Below are 21,497 nucleotides of genomic sequence, written 5' to 3' on the forward strand. Positions count from 1 at the left end.
CCACCAATCACTGCACCGCCACTCCCCAAATGCAGGATACTGCAGCATGCGTCAAAAATAAAATCCATTCCAGTCATTCTCAGCACAACAACGGATGAAGGCCCCTCCCGTACGTCGCATTAACAATGGGGGTCATTTGATCATATTTCACCACGCTGGTGAGTGCGAGTGCAAAATTATTCCCGGCTGAAAGTAAACATTAAGCGTCGCGATGGAGAGAAAGAGCAGTCTAATCACGAGAGAAGAAGGCGCGATGAAGGGACCACTCCTACCCCTTGTAGCAAGCCACCCTCCCTTATCACGCCTCTTGATACTTCTCCACTGTCTATAAATCCTCACAACACGCTCGATTTTTTTCCTTGTTTTTTTTTAATCTCGTCGATTCTTTTGCATGGAAGCCCCCGGTTTCAGCGAGGCCGGTGCTCTCCTCCATCTCGTAGGCATTCAGACGTGACTCGCCTCCTCTCGTGCAACGTCTGACCTCCATCCCCCTCCCTGCGCTCCTCTCCTACAATGCTCCGTCTCCTCACAAGTTGCCAAGTTCTCCATTCGGTGGCCACACTTCCCCTACAAGGTGACCCTGGCAGCGCGGACCTGGGAAGCTGCGATCCTCCGTGAACGCACCAGCGCTTTCCTTCAGCATCTTCCTCGGGAGGCTTGCTGGGGTCCGGAGCTCCGAGAAGGTGGGAGGGGGGTTCCAGGCGGCGTGGGCCGGGTCTTCACGAACCGGCTACCCTTATGCCGCCCCCTGCTGGCGTGGGGTGGCGACGCCTGTTCATCACCCAAATTCGGAGGCCTCAATTCCCCGCCGTTCTGGCCTTAGTGACGGAATATGGAGGTGCTTTGGGATACAAATTAAATGTAACTAAATCGGACTTGATGCCCCAAATAAGTTCTCAAGAAATTAGTTTTCAATCTAGATGATTTAAAAGTGTATAGCTCCAGTGGCTTCCTAATATTGGAAGCGCATCTGAAAGCGTGTGATGTGCTGGGGCCAGAGCACAAATAATCATCCCCATGCAACAGGGCCACCATCATGCAGTCCCCCATGCAACATGGCTACCATTAAGTCCCCCATACAACACTGCCAACATGAAGTCCCCCATGCAACTTGGCCACCTGGATATCACTCATGCATCATGGCCGCTAAGAAATCTAAAATGAATCATGGCCACTGTGACATCCACCATGCAACATGGCCATCGTGATGTTCCACCATTCACCATGGCCCTCTGTGACATCCCTCATTCCTGTTCTTACCTTGCGGTGATTTGATGCAGATGGAGGCGGTGCCCTCTGAGGACAGCGCCCTCCACGTGGTACAAAATTCGCCCTTATTCCTCGCCTCTCCAGATTGGCTCATCTACACACACACAAAGACAAAGGTCCACCACATAGGCTTTAGCAAGATGTGGGGGATAGTGCAAGCGGCGAGCACTGAGCCAGGATCTCTGAGATCCTGGGCTCCAGATTCAGGAGGGTCCTGCTGAGATGTCAGTTCTCAGCGTTCGGATATTTGGCCAATGTCAGATGTCACACTTGGATTAACAATGAGACACGTGTGTATTTAAAGGACACACGCAGGTTAATGGCATCCTTCAAACTGTTAAGAGAAGTAGGGCTGGGCCAGGACATGCCACAGCCACGAGGAACAACGATGGCTGATGGTCAAGAACAATAACGGAGGTGCAGCCAAGTATCGGAACACGTATGAGAGGATGGCTGCTAGAAAGATGGAGCGACAAAATCGGTGCTTGGTGGATTATTCCATCGCATGATCGTGAGGGGTAACAGGGTCTCAAGGAAGGAGGCCTTCATCCAGTAGTGGATAGATAAAAGTACAGTAGATTATTAAAACGTAGAAAGGCAGGTGCACAGAGAGGATCTTGGGGAGATACTCTGATAGATGCACACACACTCAGGCAGCCAAGCAGATGCACACTTAGGTGTATGGATAGGTGACAGGTAGCCACATTCGGAGTGGAGAGCACACGTCTATTAATACTTCACCACACGAGTCGAAGAGCCACATGTACCTCCATGGTGGCCAATTGCAGAGCAGGGTGCACAGAACTAACAGCGTCTCTCGCGCAGTCCAGGTCTCTGCGTGCGAAGCAGGAGACGAAGCCGAGGATCACATAGAGTCGAGGGGGTGTGACGGCACCCACATCACAACACGAGTCAAGTCACAATGCGGACTCACACCATGAACCCACATCATCAACACAGACTCACATCATCACCAATCACTCACAACACGAAACACAAAAACAACAACCGACATTCGCCACTTAGTAGCGATGATGTCACCATGGCGCCTTTGCCAGGCCAGGTGCACTTTCAGGCCACACGAAGTGTCGAAGGCTCGCTGACAAGACGTCACGAGACAGACCCAGGTTCCAAAGGTTGGCTGAGATGATTGGTAGATACACCAGCTGTATGCCCAACTGTGCCAACTTGCCGAATTTTATCCGCCACTCGTTGTGAGCGTCACTCCTCTGCCCTCAGTTGTTGTTGGAGGCAGTCTGCCTCCAACTGTCCAGTAGCCTCCTTCACGAGCTTCCTCGTGAAGGATGCTATTTACACCGCTGGTACCAGTCTTTCACAAGTCCACTCAACTCAACATCCTCCCATACAGCATCAGTCCATATTTTCGACAGCCCATGTCATGGCCGTTTAGCCCCCTTTATGTGGCCAAAAAGAAACTGCTTGGGTATGCGGGCTACAAGACCCACCAAACGCAGCCTTGCCTGCCGAAGGAGCTTACTGGTGGGAATGTGTCCAGATCCTTCAAGGATTTGTGAGCTCCTCACACAATCCAGCTAGGTTAAACCCAGGATGGCTCGTTGGAACCACCACCACCACCACTAACACCATCAACATCACCACCAACAACACCAGTACCACCACCAACAAGAATATCACCATCATCAACACCGTCACCAGCACCACCAACAACACCAACAGCACCACCACCAACAACACCAACAACACCACCATCAACACCAACAACACCACCATCAACACCACCAACAACACCACCACGAACAACACCTATAAATATCCCCCTTATAGCTGAAATAAACTGTTGGGGCAAGTGCTGTTAGCCAGCATCACCTATGAAGGCGGGAAAAGCACACGAGGGCGTGGGTGGCCAACACCACGCCTTTGTCTCCGAGTGGCGATATTTACACACCACACCAGGTACCCATTTGAGGCTGAGTCGACCTAGGGGAGGCCCAGGACCGGTTCATATAATCGTCACTGGTGTTGACAGCGCGTTAACCACTCCACACACACACAGACTCACACACGGATACAAACACACACGGACTCACACAAACACAGACTCACACCACACACACAGACTCGCACCACCGCACCACCCACCCACAGCTAGGATCCACTCCTCACCTTCGCCAGTTTCTCCCCGCCTCTCTAATGGACAAACTGCCAGGGGGAAGCGCGTGGCTCGAGACGAGGGGGCGGTACCAGGTGACCACGCCCACCGAGACGTGGAGCCCTGAGCCCCTCTCCCCCCTCGCCCCCCCCCATGCCCACCCCCTCGCCCCGCCCCCTCTCCCCCGCCCCTCCCCCCGCTGAGGCCGGGGCGAGTGGAGGCAGCGCTGTGCATTGTGGGTGGCGAGCGGTTGATTCGGATTCCCGCTCGCGGCCACCGTCGCTGCTGAAGCGGCGGCTCGCTGGCTGGTCCTCCTCTACATCGACTCAGCCCGAAGAAGGTGAGAACCTTGCACGGTGTGGACACATCAGCAGTGGCGGTGGTGGAGAGGGGAGGCAGAGGAGGCGCCTGGCTCACAGCCGTTAGGCTCTGGGCGCCTGCTGAGTTCACGGCGCTGCTCCCAGCAGAGCGCGGCCTGCTGCTGATGATGATGATGAGGAGAGGCACTGCCAGATTGTGGCTGATGGGATGAGTTACATTTAGTTGTTTTGTATCTGGAGGGACGGAGTTGTTGTCGTGGCAGCAAATGGCCTCCACTAGAGGCCGCGATGTGGGGTATTTGGTCTACTCTTCCACGCTGGTCCAGACCCGTTGGAGCGAGGTGGGTGTACCCACAACTTTACCCTCCACACGCGGGGGGCGTCAGCTCACTGCACTTGCAATGCCGAGGTGCAGGTTCGAGTCCATTTCACACTCACCCCGTACTATATGCTGCCATAGACAAACCCAGCGTTAAATTATATACTGTATTACTATACACCACCCTATACCTTAGAGTAATACATAGTGTAATATTACACTGTATTATTCTATCCACCCTACTGTATATCACACTGCTGTATATTCACTATACAATTACGATACTATATATTGCCTTATACATTGTATTAAACATTACAATTTTATACTATTTATTATTATACAATCTGCTATACACTATACCATTGACCGTCGAGACAGCTGTCTCCTGTCTCGCTGTGTCTCTCTCTACGTGAGTGTCACTGTTAGTCTACAGCTGCCTCCTGTCTCGCTGTGTCTCTCTGTACGTAGTGTCACTGTTAGTCTACAGCTGTCTCCTGTCTCGCTGTGTCTCTCTCTACGTGAGTGTCACTGTTAGTCTACAGCTGTCTCCTGTTTCGCTGTGTCTCTCTCTACGTAGTGTCACTGTTAGTCTACAGCTGTCTCCTGTCTCGCTGAGTCTCTCTCTACGTGAGTGTCACTGTTAGTCTACAGCTGTCTCCTGTCTCGCTGTGTCTCTCTCTACGTGAGTGTCACTGTTAGTCTACAGCTGTCTCATGTCTCGCTGTGTCTCTCTCTACGTGAGAGGCACTGTTAGTCTACAGCTGCCTGTCTCGCTGTGTCTCTCTCTACGTAGTGTCACTGTTAGTCTACAGCTGTCTTCTGTCTAGCTGTGTCTCTCTCTACGTGAATGTCACTGTTAGTCTACAGCTGTCTCCTGTCTCGCTGTGTCTCTCTCTACGTGAGTGTCACTGTTAGTCTACAGCTGTCTCCTGTCTCGCTGTGTCTCTCTCTACGTGAGAGGCACTGTTAGTCTACAGCTGCCTGTCTCGCTGTGTCTCTCTCTACGTAGTGTCACTGTTAGTCTACAGCTGTCTCCTGTCTCGCTGTGTCTCTCTCTACGTGAGTGTCACTGTTAGTCTACAGCTGCCTCCTGTCTCGCTGTGTCTCTCTCTACGTGAGTGTCTCTGTTAGTCTACAGCTGTCTCCTGGCTCGCTGTGTCTCTCTCTACGTAGTGTCACTGTTAGTCTACAGCTGCCTCCTGTCTCGCTGTGTCTCTCTCTACGTAGTGTCACTGTTAGTCTACAGCTGCCTCCTGTCTCGCTGTGTCTCTCTCTACGTGAGTGTCACTGTTAGTCTACAGCTGCCTCCTGTCTCGCTGTGTCTCTCTCTACGTAGTGTCACTGTTAGTCTACAGCTGTCTCCTGTCTCGCTGTGTCTCTCTCTACGTAGTGTCACTGTTAGTCTACAGCTGTCTCCTGTCTCGCTGTGCCTCTCACTTCGTGAGTGTCACTGTTAGTCTACAGCTGCCTCCTGTCTCGCTGTGTCTCTCTCTACGTGAGTGTCACTGTTAGTCTACAGCTGCCTCCTGTCTCGCTGTGTCTCTCTCTACGTAGTGTCACTGTTAGTCTACAGCTGCTCCTGTCTCGCTGTGTCTCTCTCTACGTAGTGTCACTGTTAGTCTACAGCTGCCTCCTGTCTCGCTGTGTCTCTCTCTACGTAGTGTCACTGTTAGTCTACAGCTGTCTCCTGTCTCGCTGTGTCTCTCTCTACGTAGTGTCACTGTTAGTCTACAGCTGCCTCCTGTCTCGCTGTGTCTCTCTCTACGTAGTGTCACTGTTAGTCTACAGCTGTCTCCTGTCTCGCTGTGTCTCTCTCTACGTGAGTGTCACTGTTAGTCTACAGCTGTCTCCTGTTTCGCTGTGTCTCTCTCTACGTAGTGTCACTGTTAGTCTACAGCTGTCTCCTGTCTCGCTGAGTCTCTCTCTACGTGAGTGTCACTGTTAGTCTACAGCTGTCTCCTGTCTCGCTGTGTCTCTCTCTACGTGAGTGTCACTGTTAGTCTACAGCTGTCTCATGTCTCGCTGTGTCTCTCTCTACGTGAGAGGCACTGTTAGTCTACAGCTGCCCTGTCTCGCTGTGTCTCTCTCTACGTAGTGTCACTGTTAGTCTACAGCTGTCTTCTGTCTAGCTGTGTCTCTCTCTACGTGAATGTCACTGTTAGTCTACAGCTGTCTCCTGTCTCGCTGTGTCTCTCTCTACGTGAGTGTCACTGTTAGTCTACAGCTGTCTCCTGTCTCGCTGTGTCTCTCTCTACGTGAGAGGCACTGTTAGTCTACAGCTGCCTGTCTCGCTGTGTCTCTCTCTACGTAGTGTCACTGTTAGTCTACAGCTGTCTCCTGTCTCGCTGTGTCTCTCTCTACGTGAGTGTCACTGTTAGTCTACAGCTGCCTCCTGTCTCGCTGTGTCTCTCTCTACGTGAGTGTCTCTGTTAGTCTACAGCTGTCTCCTGGCTCGCTGTGTCTCTCTCTACGTAGTGTCACTGTTAGTCTACAGCTGCCTCCTGTCTCGCTGTGTCTCTCTCTACGTAGTGTCACTGTTAGTCTACAGCTGCCTCCTGTCTCGCTGTGTCTCTCTCTACGTGAGTGTCACTGTTAGTCTACAGCTGCCTCCTGTCTCGCTGTGTCTCTCTCTACGTAGTGTCACTGTTAGTCTACAGCTGTCTCCTGTCTCGCTGTGTCTCTCTCTACGTAGTGTCTCTGTTAGTCTACAGCTGTCTCCTGTCTCGCTGTGCCTCTCACTTCGTGAGTGTCACTGTTAGTCTACAGCTGCCTCCTGTCTCGCTGTGTCTCTCTCTACGTGAGTGTCACTGTTAGTCTACAGCTGCCTCCTGTCTCGCTGTGTCTCTCTCTAGGTAGTGTCACTGTTAGTCTACAGCTGCCTCCTGTCTCGCTGTGTCTCTCTCTACGTAGTGTCACTGTTAGTCTACAGCTGCCTCCTGTCTCGCTGTGTCTCTCTCTACGTAGTGTCACTGTTAGTCTACAGCTGTCTCCTGTCTCGCTGTGTCTCTCTCTACGTAGTGTCACTGTTAGTCTACAGCTGCCTCCTGTCTCGCTGTGTCTCTCTCTACGTAGTGTCACTGTTAGTCTACAGCTGTCTCCTGTCTCGCTGTGTCTCTCTCTGCGTAGTGTCACTGTTAGTCTACAGCTGTCTCCTGTCTCGCTGTGTCTCTCTCTATGTAGTGTCACTGTTAGTCTACATCTGCCTGTCTCGCTGTGTCTCTTTCTACGTGAGTGTCACTGTTAGTCTACAGCTGCCTCCTGTCTCGCTGTGTCTCTCTCTACGTGAGTGTCACTGTTAGTCTACAGCTGCCTGTCTCGCTGTGTCTCTCTCTACGTAGTGTCACTTAGTCTATAGCTGCCTGTCTCGCTGTGTCTCTCTCTACGTGAGTGTCACTGTTAGTCTACAGCTGTCTCCTGTCTCGCTGTGTCTCTCTCTACGTAGTGTCACTGTTAGTCTACAGCTGCCTTTCTCGCTGTGTCTCTCTCTACGTGAGTGTCACTGTTAGTCTACAGCTGCCTGTCTCGCTGTGTCTCTCTCTACGTGAGTGTCACTGTTAGTCTACAGCTGCCTCCTGTCTCGCTGTGTCTCTCTCTACGTGAGTGTCACTGTTAGTCTACAGTTGCCTGTCTCGCTGTGTCTCTCTCTACGTGAGTGTCACTGTTAGTCTACAGCTGCCTGTCTCGCTGTGTCTCTCTCTACGTGAGTGTCACTGTTAGTCTACAGCTGCCTCCTGTCTCGCTGTGTCTCTCTCTACGTGAGTGTCACTGTTAGTCTACAGCTGCCTGTCTCGCTGTGTCTCTCTCTACGTGAGTGTCACTGTTAGTCTACAGCTGCCTCCTGTCTCGCTGTGTCTCTCTCTACGTGAATGTCACTGTTAGTCTACAGCTGCCTCCCGTGTGATGTAAGGAAAAAAGTTTAGCTGGAAGCATATTATATTTTTTTGCGACATAGAATTGTAATGTATTACTTACTTCGATTTAAAGCTTTCGTGACTGCAGGGATTCATCTTCTTGTTTCTTTCGGTAAAGTCACGTAGAAGGGAAGTAATAAAATAATAAAAATAAAACATAATAAAACAATTCTCACGACGTTTCGGCTACAACGCAAGCAGCCGTCTTCAGGTGAAGAATGAGACACTACCAAACTAGGAGCTTATATATAAGCTGCATTGGGGGTTGAAGAGCGCCTTAACAAAAAGAATGTGCATGTGAAGAGGAATTTAGCATATTCATGGAAAATGCGTAGGCGTTGGGCGGGGGGGTGTCAAAGTCATATTATGCCCATGCATTATGCAGGATCAGCAGCAACCAAGGGGGGTGCAGGGATTAGCAGTAACAAAGGAAAGGAATGTTAATGATATGTAGCTGCAGTTACTCAACAATATGCTAATCCTGCATATTCATGGAAAATGCGTAGGCGTTGAGCGGGGGGGTGTCAAAGTCATATTATGCCCATGCATATACTTTAGTTTTTTTTTTTTATGTAGTTTATACTTTATTTTTCTACGTGGTTGTTGAGTAACTGCAGCTACATATCATTAACATTCCTTTCCTTTGTTACTGCTAATCCCTGCACCCCCCTTGGTTGCTGCTGATCCTGCATAATGCATGGGCATAATATGACTTTGACACCCCCCCGCCCAACGCCTACGCATTTTCCATGAATATGCTAAATTCCTCTTCACATGCACATTCTTTTTGTTAAGGCGCTCTTCAACCCCCAATGCAGCTTATATATAAGCTCCTAGTTTGGTAGTGTCTCATTCTTCACCTGAAGACGGCTGCTTGCGTTGTAGCCGAAACGTCGTGAGAATTGTTTTATTATGTTTTATTTTTATTATTTTATTACTTCCCTTCTACGTGACTTTACCGAAAGAAACAAGAAGATGTATTACTTACTGTTAGTAGCTCAGCTTATTGGAGAGTATATTTAGTATACTTATGATACTATGAAGTTTATACTTTAGCTTTTTTACGTGGTTGTTTAGTTACTGCAGCTACATACTATTAACATTCCTACCCTTTATTAATGCTACCCATATCCCCTCCCTTTGATGCTGCTAATCCTGCATAATGCACGGGCATAATGACTTTGAAAACCCCCCGTCCACCTCCTACGCATTTCACAAGTAGTACTAATCACATACCTGCATTTCCCATAAATATGCTAAATTCCTCTTGATATGAAAATAATTTTGTCAAGGCGCCCTTCCCCCCATCCAACCCAGCTTAAATATACGCTCCAAGCATGGTGGTGTTTCATTTTGCTTCCTCTTAGTATCTTTCACTCGACGGTCAATGGTATAGTGTATAGCAGATTGTATAATAAATAGTATAAAATTGTAATGTTTAATACAATGTATAAGGCAATATATAGTATCGTAATTGTATAGTGAATATACAGCAGTGTGAAATACAGTAGGGTGAATAGAATAATACATAGTGTAATATTACACTATGTATTATTCTAAGGTATAGGGTGGTGTATAGTAATACAGTATATAATTTAATGTTGGGTTTGTCTATGGCAGCATATAGTACGAGGTAGACCTGTGTGATGTAAGGGAAAAAAGTTTATCTGGAAGCATATTATATTTTTTGCGACATAGAATTGTAATGTATTACTTACTGTTAGTAGCTTAGCTTATTGGAGAGTATATTTAGTATACTGATGATACTATGAAGTTTATACTTTAGATTTTGGCGTGTCTATGCACAAATAAGGTTTAGGAAAGAAGCAGGAGTGACGTCACGCGGAGACACGTGGTTACAATGCGTCACGAGCGGGGGACACCTCCTCACTGGCGTTGGGCACCGATGACGTCAGACCGAGATAACGAGAGCCGGGTCGTGAGAGGGCGAATGTCTTGAGAGTTTAACGCTTTCGCGACCAATGTCGTCCATGGTACAGGCCTTTTGGGATAGATCGCGTAAACATCTAAATGTGTCGTTAACCCCGCCACCACCACCCGACACAGCTGTGGAGGCTGATGCCCCCTCCCCGCGAGCGGGCGGGGCGCGAAGTCCGCCCCCTCCACCCGGCCCCCTCCTCGGCCGCGTCTCGCTGGGCCCCCCGGGCCCCCGCCGATCGGGGGGGGACCGCCCCCCCCGCACCAGCGCCTGTCAGACACCGCCTAGGGGGTTATTGCGCGTGCGCCCCCCACAACACGTGCGCCCCCCACAACACGCGCCCCCCACAACACGCGCGCCCCCCACAACACGCGTGCCCCCCACAACACGTGCGCCCCCCACAACACGCGTGCCCTCCACAACACGCGTGCCCCCCACAACAAGCGCGCCTGCACTCGCGAACCGCGCCGATCACGTAACACTTTAAATCTCCGCTCACAGCTGTCGGGATCTAATTAATGACTCTGCGCACTCACGCAACGTCCCCCACCCCCGGCCGGGCGTGGTGCTGACCACCCACCCCCTCATGTGCCGTGCTGACCTTCAGAGGTGCTCGCTAACAACACTTGCCCCAACAGTCTGTTAAGGCTATACGGGGGGGGGGTCTTTGTCTTTGTGGATTAGTGAGTGTGATTGTGGAATTCTTCGGGTCTCAGCTCAATGGAGTTCACTCGGGGAATGAACTTTTTCGGATTCTGAAATAAACGTGTGCGTGTGTTTAGTGGGGTGCATGTGAGTGTTTAGTGGGGGTGCATGTGAGTGTTTAGTGGAGGTGTGCGTGAGTGTTTAGTGGAGGTGTGCGTGAGTGTTTAGTGGAGGTGTGCATGTGTTTAGTGGGGGTGCATGTGTGTGTTTAGTGGGGGTGCGTGTGAGTGTTTAGTGGGGGTGCATGTGAGTGTTTAGTGGGGGTGCGTGTGTTTAGTGGGGGTGCGTGTGTTTAGTGGGGGTGCGTGTGTTTAGTGGGGGTGCGTGTGTTTAGTGGGGGTGCGTGTGTTTAGTGGGGGTGCATGTGTGTTTAGTGGGGGTTGCATGCGAGTGTTTAGTGGGGGTGGCGTGTGTGTGTTTAGTGGGGGTTCATGTGAGTGTTTAGTGGAGGTGCGTGTGCGTGTTTAGTGGGGGTGCGTGTGAGTGTTTAGTGGGGGTGGCGTGTGTGTGTTTAGTGGGGGTGGCGTGTGTGTGTTTAGTGGGGGTTCATGCGCGTGTTTAGTGGGGGTGGCGTGTGTGTGTTTAGTGGGGGTTCATGTGAGTGTTTAGTGGAGGTGCGTGTGCGTGTTTAGTGGGGGTGCGTGTGAGTGTTTAGTGGGGGTGGCGTGTGTGTGTTTAGTGGGGGTTCATGTGAGTGTTTAGTGGGGGTGCGTGTGAGTGTTTAGTGGGGGTGCATGTGCGTGTTTAGTGGGGGTGCATGTGAGTGTTTATTGGGGGTGCATGTGAGTGTTTATTGGGGGTGCATGCGTGTGTTTAGTGGGGGTGCATGTGAGTGTTTAGTGGAGGTGTGCGTGTGTTTAGTGGGGGTGCATGTGAGTGTTTAGTGGGGGTACGTGCGTGTGTTTAGTGGGGGTGCATGCGTGTGTTTAGTGGGGGTGCATGTGTGTTTAGTGGGGGTGCATGTGAGTGTTTAGTGGGGGTGCATGTGATTGTTTAGTGGGGGTGAGTGTTTAATGGGGGTGCATGTGAGTGTTTAGTGGGGGTGCATGTGAGTGTTTAGTGGGGGTGCATGTGAGTGTTTAGTGGGGGTGAGTGTTTAATGGGGGTGCATGTGAGTGTTTAGTGGGGGTGCATGTGAGTGTTTAGTGGGGGTGAGTGTTTAATGGGGGTGCATGTGAGTGTTTAGTGGGGGTGCATGCGCGTGTTTAGTGGGGGTGCATGCGAGTGTTTAGTGGGGTGCATGTGCGTGTTTAGTGGGGGTGCATGTGCGTGTTTAGTGGGGGTGCATGGGAGTGTTTAGTGGGGGTGCATGTGCGTGTTTAGTGGGGGTGCATGTGCGTGTTTAGTGGAGGTTAATGTGAGTGTTTAATGGGGGTGTATGTGCGTGTTTAGTGGGGGTGCATGTGAGTGTTTAGTGGGGGTGCGTGTGCGTGTTTAGTGGAGGTTAATGTGCGTGTTTAGTGGGGGTGCATGTGCGTGTTTAGTGGGGGCGCATGTGAGTGTTTAGTGGGGGTGCATGTGCGTGTTTAGTGGAGGTGCGTGTGAGTGTTTAGTGGGGGTGCATGTGAGTGTTTAGTGGGGGTGCATGTGCGTGTTTAGTGGGGGTGCATGTGAGTGTTTAGTGGGGGTGCATGTGCGTGTTTAGTGGGGGTGCGTGTGCGTGTTTAGTGGAGGTTATTGTGAGTGTTTAGTGGGGGTGCATGTGCGTGTTTAGTGGGGGTGCATGTGCGTGTTTAGTGGGGGTGCATGTGCGTGTTTAGTGGAGGTTAATGTGCGTGTTTAGTGGGGGTGCGTGTTTAGTGGAGGTGCGTGTGCGTGTTTAGTGGGGGTGCATGTGAGTGTTTAGTGGGGGTGCATGTGCGTGTTTAGTGGAGGTTAATGTGCGTGTTTAGTGGGGGTGCGTGTGCGTGTTTAGTGGAGGTGCGTGTGCGTGTTTAGTGGGGGTGCATGTGAGTGTTTAGTGGGGGTGCATGTGCGTGTTTAGTGGAGGTGCGTGTGCGTGTTTAGTGGGGGTGCATGTGAGTGTTTAGTGGGGGTGCATGTGCGTGTTTAGTGGGGGTGCATGTGAGTGTTTAGTGGGGGTGCATGTGCGTGTTTAGTGGAGGTGCGTGTGCGTGTTTAGTGGGGGTGCATGTGAGTGTTTAGTGGGGGTGCATGTGTGTGTTTAGTGGGGGTGCATGTGCGTGTTTAGTGGAGGTGCATGTGTGTGTTTAGTGGGGGTGCATGTGCGTGTTTAGTGGGGGTGCATGTGCGTGTTTAGTGGGGGTGCATGTGTGTGTTTAGTGGGGGTGCATGTGCGTGTTTAGTGGAGGTGCATGTGCGTGTTTAGTGGAGGTTAATGTGAGTGTTTAGTGGGGGTGCATGTGCGTGTTTAGTGGGGGTGCATGTGCGTGTTTAGTGGAGGTTAATGTGAGTGTTTAGTGGGGGTGCATGTGAGTGTTTAGTGGGGGTGCATGTGCGTGTTTAGTGGGGGTGCATGTGCGTGTTTAGTGGAGGTTAATGTGAGTGTTTAGTGGGGGTGCATGTGTGTGTTTAGTGGGGGTGCATGTGCGTGTTTAGTGGGGGTGCATGTGCGTGTTTAGTGGGGGTGCATGTGCGTGTTTAGTGGGGGTGCATGTGCGTGTTTAGTGGGGGTGCATGTGAGTGTTTAGTGGGGGTGCATGTGTGTGTTTAGTGGGGGTGCATGTGCGTGTTTAGTGGGGGTGCATGTGCGTGTTTAGTGGGGGTGCGTATGCGTGTTTAGTGGGGGTGCATGTGCGTGTTTAGTGGGGGTGCGTATGCGTGTTTAGTGGGGGTGCGTGTGCGTGTTTAGTGGAGGTTAATGTGAGTTTTTAGTGGGGGTGCGTGTGCGTGTTTAGTGGAGGTGCATGTGTGTGTTTAGTGGGGGTGCGTGTGTGTGTTTAGTGGGGGTGCGTGTGCGTGTTTAGTGGAGGTGCATGTGAGTGTTTAGTGGGGGTGCATGTGTGTGTTTAGTGGGGGTGCATGTGCGTGTTTAGTGGGGGTGCATGTGCGTGTTTAGTGGAGGTTAATGTGAGTGTTTAGTGGGGGTGCGTGTGCGTGTTTAGTGGGGGTGCATGTGCGTGTTTAGTGGGGGTGCGTGTGCGTGTTTAGTGGAGGTTAATGTGCGTGTTTAGTGGGGGTGCGTGTGCGTGTTTAGTGGGGGTGCATGTGCGTGTTTAGTGGGGGTGCATGTGCGTGTTTAGTGGGGGTGCATGTGCGTGTTTAGTGGGGGTGCATGTGAGTGTTTAGTGGGGGTGCATGTGCGTGTTTAGTGGGGGTGCATGTGAGTGTTTAGTGGGGGTGCGTGTGAGTGTTTAGTGGGGGTGCGTGTGCGTGTTTAGTGGGGGTGCATGTGCGTGTTTAGTGGGGGTGCATGTGCGTGTTTAGTGGGGGTGCATGTGCGTGTTTAGTGGGGGTGCATGTGCGTGTTTAGTGGGGGTGCGTGTGAGTGTTTAGTGGGGGTGCGTGTGAGTGTTTAGTGGGGGTGCATGTGCGTGTTTAGTGGGGGTGCATGTGCGTGTTTAGTGGGGGTGCATGTGCGTGTTTAGTGGGGGTGCATGTGCGTGTTTAGTGGGGGTGCATGTGCGTGTTTAGTGGGGGTGCATGTGAGTGTTTAGTGGGGGTGCATGTGCGTGTTTATTGGAGGTTAATGTGCGTGTTTAGTGGAGGTTAATCTGCGTGTTTAGTGGGGGTGAGTGTTTAATGGGGGTGCATGTGCGTGTTTAGTGGGGGTGCGTGTGCGTGTTTAGTGGGGGTGCATGTGAGTGTTTAGTGGGGGTGCGTGTGAGTGTTTAGTGGGGGTGCGTGTGCGTGTTTAGTGGGGGTGCGTGTGCGTGTTTAGTGGGGGTGCGTATGCGTGTTTAGTGGAGGTGCGTGTGCGTGTTTAGTGGAGGTGCGTGTGCGTGTTTAGTGGGGGTGCGTGTGAGTGTTTAGTGGGGGTGCATGTGAGTGTTTAGTGGGGGTGCATGTGTGTGTTTAGTGGGGGTGCATGTGTGTGTTTAGTGGGGTGCATGTGAGTGTTTAGTGGGGGTGCATGTGTGTGTTTAGTGGGGGTGCATGTGTGTGTTTAGTGGGGGTGCGTGTGAGTGTTTAGTGGGGGTGCATGTGCGTGTTTAGTGGGGGTGCATGTGCGTGTTTAGTGGGGGTGCATGTGTGTGTTTAGTGGGGGTGCATGTGTGTGTTTAGTGGGGTGCATGTGAGTGTTTAGTGGGGGTGCATGTGTGTGTTTAGTGGGGGTGCATGTGTGTGTTTAGTGGGGGTGCGTGTGAGTGTTTAGTGGGGGTGCATGTGAGTGTTTAGTGGGGGTGCATGTGTGTGTTTAGTGGGGGTGCATGTGTGTGTTTAGTGGGGGTGCGTGTGAGTGTTTAGTGGGGGTGCATGTGCGTATTTAGTGGGGGTGCATGTGTGTGTTTAGTGGGGGTGCATGTGTGTGTTTAGTGGGGTGCATGTGAGTGTTTAGTGGGGGTGCATGTGTGTGTTTAGTGGGGGTGCGTGTGTGTGTTTAGTGGGGGTGCGTGTGAGTGTTTAGTGGGGGTGCATGTGCGTATTTAGTGGGGGTGCATGTGAGTGTGGAGGTGTGCGAGGAGAGAGCTGCGCCGGCCGAGTTTCTCCGCTACGGTTGCACCACAGGAACATTCTGTGGAAACTATTGCCAGTGATGATTGTTGACAACAATTGCTATGAAATCTTCGCAGTCGATCACAGCCTATGAGGTGTGGTCTTGGTCGTGAAGTCTGTTGCGCTGACGCTACCGACGGCAGTATCGTGCTCTTATTCTGCCCTCGGCTTCTTGTGGTGCTCACAAGGGGCCGGCATTCCACCCCACTCCCTTCCCAGCAACTCAACTACTCTCATTGCGAGGCCACTATTCGATTCCGGATCATATAATTTGTATGGTCTTGTTATCATTTGTATTGTTTCTCAATTATTCTCCGTTTAACGATGAAATGTAATAACTTATTAAGTTTTGTGTGCTCTGTTAGCCGCGGTCTCGCGTGGTAGGGGTGGCTCGCAAACCAACCTGCCGCACCGGTGTCACATTGACCAATCACCACCATGGGCCTAAATGTCAAATATATTGAACGATTGGAAATAATAACTTCTCACGCATGCAACTCGGCGCTTTTATCAGGTGCGTATCGCGTGGCGTGATTACCAATCGTGCAGTTAGGGTCGAAGCTAGTTTTGTTTTGTTTATTAAAGTTGGGGCCTGGTCCGGTCGGCCCAAGTGCGTGTCGAGTCCGGGCTCTGCTCGGTTCGGGGTACTGCTGGTGCCACCACGCTTGTGAAGCCGGCACTGGTGTCTCTCCGCAGCTTGAGCGAGCGCTACGAGGAGGAGATGACAGTGCGAGCCGAGGCTCTAGTCAACTCCGGCAGGCGGCTGGTACAGAGGTACGAGCAGGAGAAGAGCCGTCTCGCCGACGGGCTGCTCCACCCACGCTTGCACGGATGGCCGGATGACGTCGCGGTCACCGAACGGCCAAACCACCAACCCGACGAACGACCCCCACCCGACCGCCAGCCCACGGGTACCCCCACCGAGTAAATGACCCAACACGCATCATCCTGACACACTGACCAAATAACTTACAGACCGATAACTCGCCACCCCATCCTATGACCCAATAAAATACTTTCGCAACAATATACATGAACCCGACACCCGACTTGCCCACCCTCTGACTCTATAAGACACCGAGGCCAATACAATACACCGACTTGGTGAAACTCTGACCCATCAATCGACTCATTTGACTTCGAGCCTATCCACCGGATCACCAGCTGATCTACTGATCCAATAAACACTCTAACCTGGTAACTTACTGCCAAAATACTGATCCACCAAATGACCCTATAACCTTGCCAGCTAGGCTCAGACTCACGACCAGCTGATCTAATAATCCAAAAACCCACTGTCCCACCAGGCTATCCCCGCTATGAAGGAGGGACCGGTATTATAAATTAATGTTGTGGCCATAAACGTGTTTAAGCCCAGGAGTGTCTGTGCACTCATCTTTCCCAAATGGAAGCTGCTCGTGGTGGAGGCAACATGTCACGTCTGGCAACGCAAAACTAGTTTAGCACCAATGGATTTGACTTAAACCACTCGTGCACAAGACCAGTTGAAAAATTATCCTGACATTTTTATAAATTAATACACACCGTGAGGAGGGTAGTTCCTTAAACAGCATGCTCCAAGTGGTCGAGTGACACGGACGTATGTTCTCCTGTACGTGCATTCCACGTAGTTATGTTCTCCTGTAAACGAGGGCTACGCCTCGGAAAATGTGCACAACGCACGCTGTGCTCCCACGGTTTCATCTTTACATGTCACAGCGATCTGCAGGTTCTGCGCTTGTTTAGCTTGAGGCTGTAGTCATCGCCGCGATGCCGCGAGGGAGTCTGCTGAGTGAGCTCCTGCGCCCCGTTATCAATCGAAGGCTCGCGTTGCCGAGCCACGTGTCGCCAGGCTCGATCGGAACACGACGGTGGCTGGGAGGGCTCGGCGGGCTGTTTAAAGTTCTTGGGAGACGCCGCAATGGGGGATCAACGTAGGCTCGGAATGAACTTAGCAAAATTATATCACTTGAGAGAGAAGGCTGCAGATGTGTGCGTCGTTGTCTCGTTACCAGCTTTTGTTGAAAACTTGGGTGTCATGTGGAGCATTTCATAATTCTCGTGACAGACTGCAAAGGCTGAAGTGGAATTCCTCACACATCCGACACGACACAATATACGCACAGACACACGTAAACTTTACCCCCTGTATTTCCAATATTCCTATAACCGTGCTCGATTCAAGACACTTATTATCTCTTTATCGGTGACACATTTAATAGTCATGTTTTTTGCTGGCTGTTTTGTGTGTGTGGGTCTTTGGGGCTGTCTGATGAACAAAAATAAAATTAGTTCCTTGGGTGTTAGCCCCTCCATATACGTAGGCTTTGTTCGGGCATTCCAGTTTCCTGCCACACACAACGACCAATTCAGCTCCTGCCCTCAGGACCCTCTTGGAAATGCAGCTTGAGACCACCAATCACTGCACCGCCACTCCCCAAATGCAGGATACTGCAGCATGCGTCAAAAATAAAATCCATTCCAGTCATTCTCAGCACAACAACGGATGAAGGCCCCTCCCGTACGTCGCATTAACAATGGGGGTCATTTGATCATATTTCACCACGCTGGTGAGTGCGAGTGCAAAATTATTCCCGGCTGAAAGTAAACATTGAGCGTCGCGATGGAGAGAAAGAGCAGTCTAATCACGAGACAAGAAGGCGCGATGAAGGGACCACTCCTACCCCTTGTAGCAAGCCACCCTCCCTTATCACGCCTCTTGATACTTCTCCACTGTCTATAAATCCTCACAACACGCTCGATTTTTTTCCTTGTTTTTTTTTAATCTCGTCGATTCTTTTGCATGGAAGCCCCCGGTTTCAGCGAGGCCGGTGCTCTCCTCCATCTCGTAGGCATTCAGACGTGACTCGCCTCCTCTCGTGCAACGTCTGACCTCCATCCCCCTCCCTGCGCTCCTCTCCTACAATGCTCCGTCTCCTCACAAGTTGCCAAGTTCTCCATTCGGTGGCCACACTTCCCCTACAAGGTGACCCTGGCAGCGCGGACCTGGGAAGCTGCGATCCTCCGTGAACGCACCAGCGCTTTCCTTCAGCATCTTCCTCGGGAGGCTTGCTGGGGTCCGGAGCTCCGAGAAGGTGGGAGGGGGGTTCCAGGCGGCGTGGGCCGGGTCTTCACGAACCGGCTACCCTTATGCCGCCCCCTGCTGGCGTGGGGTGGCGACGCCTGTTCATCACCCAAATTCGGAGGCCTCAATTCCCCGCCGTTCTGGCCTTAGTGACGGAATATGGAGGTGCTTTGGGATACAAATTAAATGTAACTAAATCGGACTTGATGCCCCAAATAAGTTCTCAAGAAATTAGTTTTCAATCTAGATGATTTAAAAGTGTATAGCTCCAGTGGCTTCCTAATATTGGAAGCGCATCTGAAAGCGTGTGATGTGCTGGGTCCAGAGCACAAATAATCATCCCCATGCAACAGGGCCACCATCATGCAGTCCCCCATGCAACATGGCTACCATTAAGTCCCCCATACAACACTGCCAACATGAAGTCCCCCATGCAACTTGGCCACCTGGATATCACTCATGCATCATGGCCGCTAAGAAATCTAAAATGAATCATGGCCACTGTGACATCCACCATGCAACATGGCCATCGTGATGTTCCACCATTCACCATGGCCCTCTGTGACATCCCTCATTCCTGTTCTTACCTTGCGGTGATTTGATGCAGATGGAGGCGGTGCCCTCTGAGGACAGCGCCCTCCACGTGGTACAAAATTCGCCCTTATTCCTCGCCTCTCCAGATTGGCTCATCTACACACACACAAAGACAAAGGTCCACCACATAGGCTTTAGCAAGATGTGGGGGATAGTGCAAGCGGCGAGCACTGAGCCAGGATCTCTGAGATCCTGGGCTCCAGATTCAGGAGGGTCCTGCTGAGATGTCAGTTCTCAGCGTTCGGATATTTGGCCAATGTCAGATGTCACACTTGGATTAACAATGAGACACGTGTGTATTTAAAGGACACACGCAGGTTAATGGCATCCTTCAAACTGTTAAGAGAAGTAGGGCTGGGCCAGGACATGCCACAGCCACGAGGAACAACGATGGCTGATGGTCAAGAACAATAACGGAGGTGCAGCCAAGTATCGGAACACGTATGAGAGGATGGCTGCTAGAAAGATGGAGCGACAAAATCGGTGCTTGGTGGATTATTCCATCGCATGATCGTGAGGGGTAGCAGGGTCTCAATGAAGGAGGCCTTCATCCAGTAGTGGATAGATAAAAGTACAGTAGATTATTAAAACGTAGAAAGGCAGGTGCACAGAGAGGATCTTGGGGAGATACTCTGATAGATGCACAGACACTCAGGCAGCCAAGCAGATGCACACTTAGGTGTATGGATAGGTGACAGGTAGCCACATTCGGAGTGGAGAGCACACGTCTATTAATACTTCACCACACGAGTCGAAGAGCCACATGTACCTCCATGGTGGCCAATTGCAGAGCAGGGTGCACAGAACTAACAGCGTCTCTCGCGCAGTCCAGGTCTCTGCGTGCGAAGCAGGAGACGAAGCCGAGGATCACATAGAGTCGAGGGGGTGTGACGGCACCCACATCACAACACGAGTCAAGTCACAATGCGGACTCACACCATGAACCCACATCATCAACACAGACTCACATCATCACCAATCACTCACAACACGAAACACAAAAACAACAACCGACATTCGCCACTTAGTAGCGATGATGTCACCACGGCGCCTTTGCCAGGCCAGGTGCACTTTCAGGCCACACGAAGTGTCGAAGGCTCGCTGACAAGACGTCACGAGACAGACCCAGGTTCCAAAGGTTGGCTGAGATGATTGGTAGATACACCAGCTGTATGCCCAACTGTGCCAACTTGCCGAATTTTATCCGCCACTCGTTGTGAGCGTCACTCCTCTGCCCTCAGTTGTTGTTGGAGGCAGTCTGCCTCCAACTGTCCAGTAGCCTCCTTCACGAGCTTCCTCGTGAAGGATGCTATTTACACCGCTGGTACCAGTCTTTCACAAGTCCACTCAACTCAACATCCTCCCATACAGCATCAGTCCATATTTTCGACAGCCCATGTCATGGCCGTTTAGCCCCCTTTATGTGGCCAAAAAGAAACTGCTTGGGTATGCGGGCTACAAGACCCACCAAACGCAGCCTTGCCTGCCGAAGGAGCTTACTGGTGGGAATGTGTCCAGATCCTTCAAGGATTTGTGAGCTCCTCACACAATCCAGCTAGGTTAAACCCAGGATGGCTCGTTGGAACCACCACCACCACCACTAACACCATCACCACCAACAACACCAGTACCACCACCAACAAGAATATCACCATCATCAACACCGTCACCAGCACCACCAACAACACCAACAGCACCACTACCAACAACACCAACAACACCACCATCAACACCAACAACACCACCATCAACACCACCAACAACACCACCACGAACAACAACTATAAATATCCTCCTTATAGCTGAAATAAACTGTTGGGGCAAGTGCTGTTAGCCAGCATCACCTATGAAGGCCGGAAAAGCACACGAGGGCATGGGTGGCCAACACCACGCCTTTGTCTCCGAGTGGCGATATTTACACACCACACCAGGTACCCATTTGAGGCTGAGTCGACCTAGGGGAGGCCCAGGACCGGTTCATATAATCGTCACTGGTGTTGACAGCGCGTTAACCACTCCACACACACACAGACTCACACACGGATACAAACACACACGGACTCACACAAACACAGACTCACACCACACACACAGACTCACACCACCGCACCACCCACCCACAGCGAGGATCCACTCCTCACCTTCGCCAGTTTCTCCCCGCCTCTCTAATGGACAAACTGCCAGGGGGAAGCGCGTGGCTCGAGACGAGGGGGCGGTACCAGGTGACCACGCCCACCGAGACGTGGAGCCCTGAGCCCCTCTCCCCCCTCGCCCCCCCCCCATGCCCACCCCCTCGCCCCGCCCCCTCTCCCCCGCCCCTCCCCCCGCCGAGGCCGGGGCGAGTGGAGGCAGCGCTGTGCATTGTGGGTGGCGAGCGGCTGATTCGGATTCCCGCTCGCGGCCACCGTCGCTGCTGAAGCGGCGGCTCGCTGGCTGGTCCTCCTCTACATCGACTCAGCCCGAACAAGGTGAGAACCTTGCACGGTGTGGACACATCAGCAGTGGCGGTGGTGGAGAGGGGAGGCAGAAGAGGCGCCTGGCTCACAGCCGTTACGCTCTGGGCGCCTGCTGAGTTCACGGCGCTGCTCCAAGCAGAGCGCGGCC

The 21,497-nt window shown here is 51.8% G+C and overlaps 1 long non-coding RNA gene across 3 annotated transcripts; it reads right to left on the minus strand.

Annotated features, from left to right (window-relative positions):
* Positions 1 to 62: 62 nt before the first annotated feature.
* On the minus strand, positions 63 to 21,060 carry LOC133357329 (uncharacterized). 3 transcript variants are annotated; one of them, XR_009756956.1, is made up of 6 exons: positions 21,035 to 21,060; positions 19,663 to 19,729; positions 18,887 to 18,989; positions 2,037 to 2,103; positions 1,261 to 1,363; positions 63 to 771 (listed from the first exon to the last, which is right to left on the minus strand). It is a non-coding gene; the product is annotated as an uncharacterized LOC133357329 (long non-coding RNA). The 3 variants fall into 3 exon arrangements; XR_009756955.1 differs by having other exon boundaries at positions 21,011 to 21,049; XR_009756957.1 differs by having other exon boundaries at positions 21,015 to 21,041.
* Positions 21,061 to 21,497: the final 437 nt, after the last annotated feature.

This window comes from Lethenteron reissneri, chromosome 57 (assembly GCF_015708825.2).
Source record: "Lethenteron reissneri isolate LAM-NWPU_2019-01 chromosome 57, ASM1570882v1, whole genome shotgun sequence".
In the NCBI taxonomy this organism is placed as follows: domain Eukaryota; kingdom Metazoa; phylum Chordata; class Hyperoartia; order Petromyzontiformes; family Petromyzontidae; genus Lethenteron; species Lethenteron reissneri.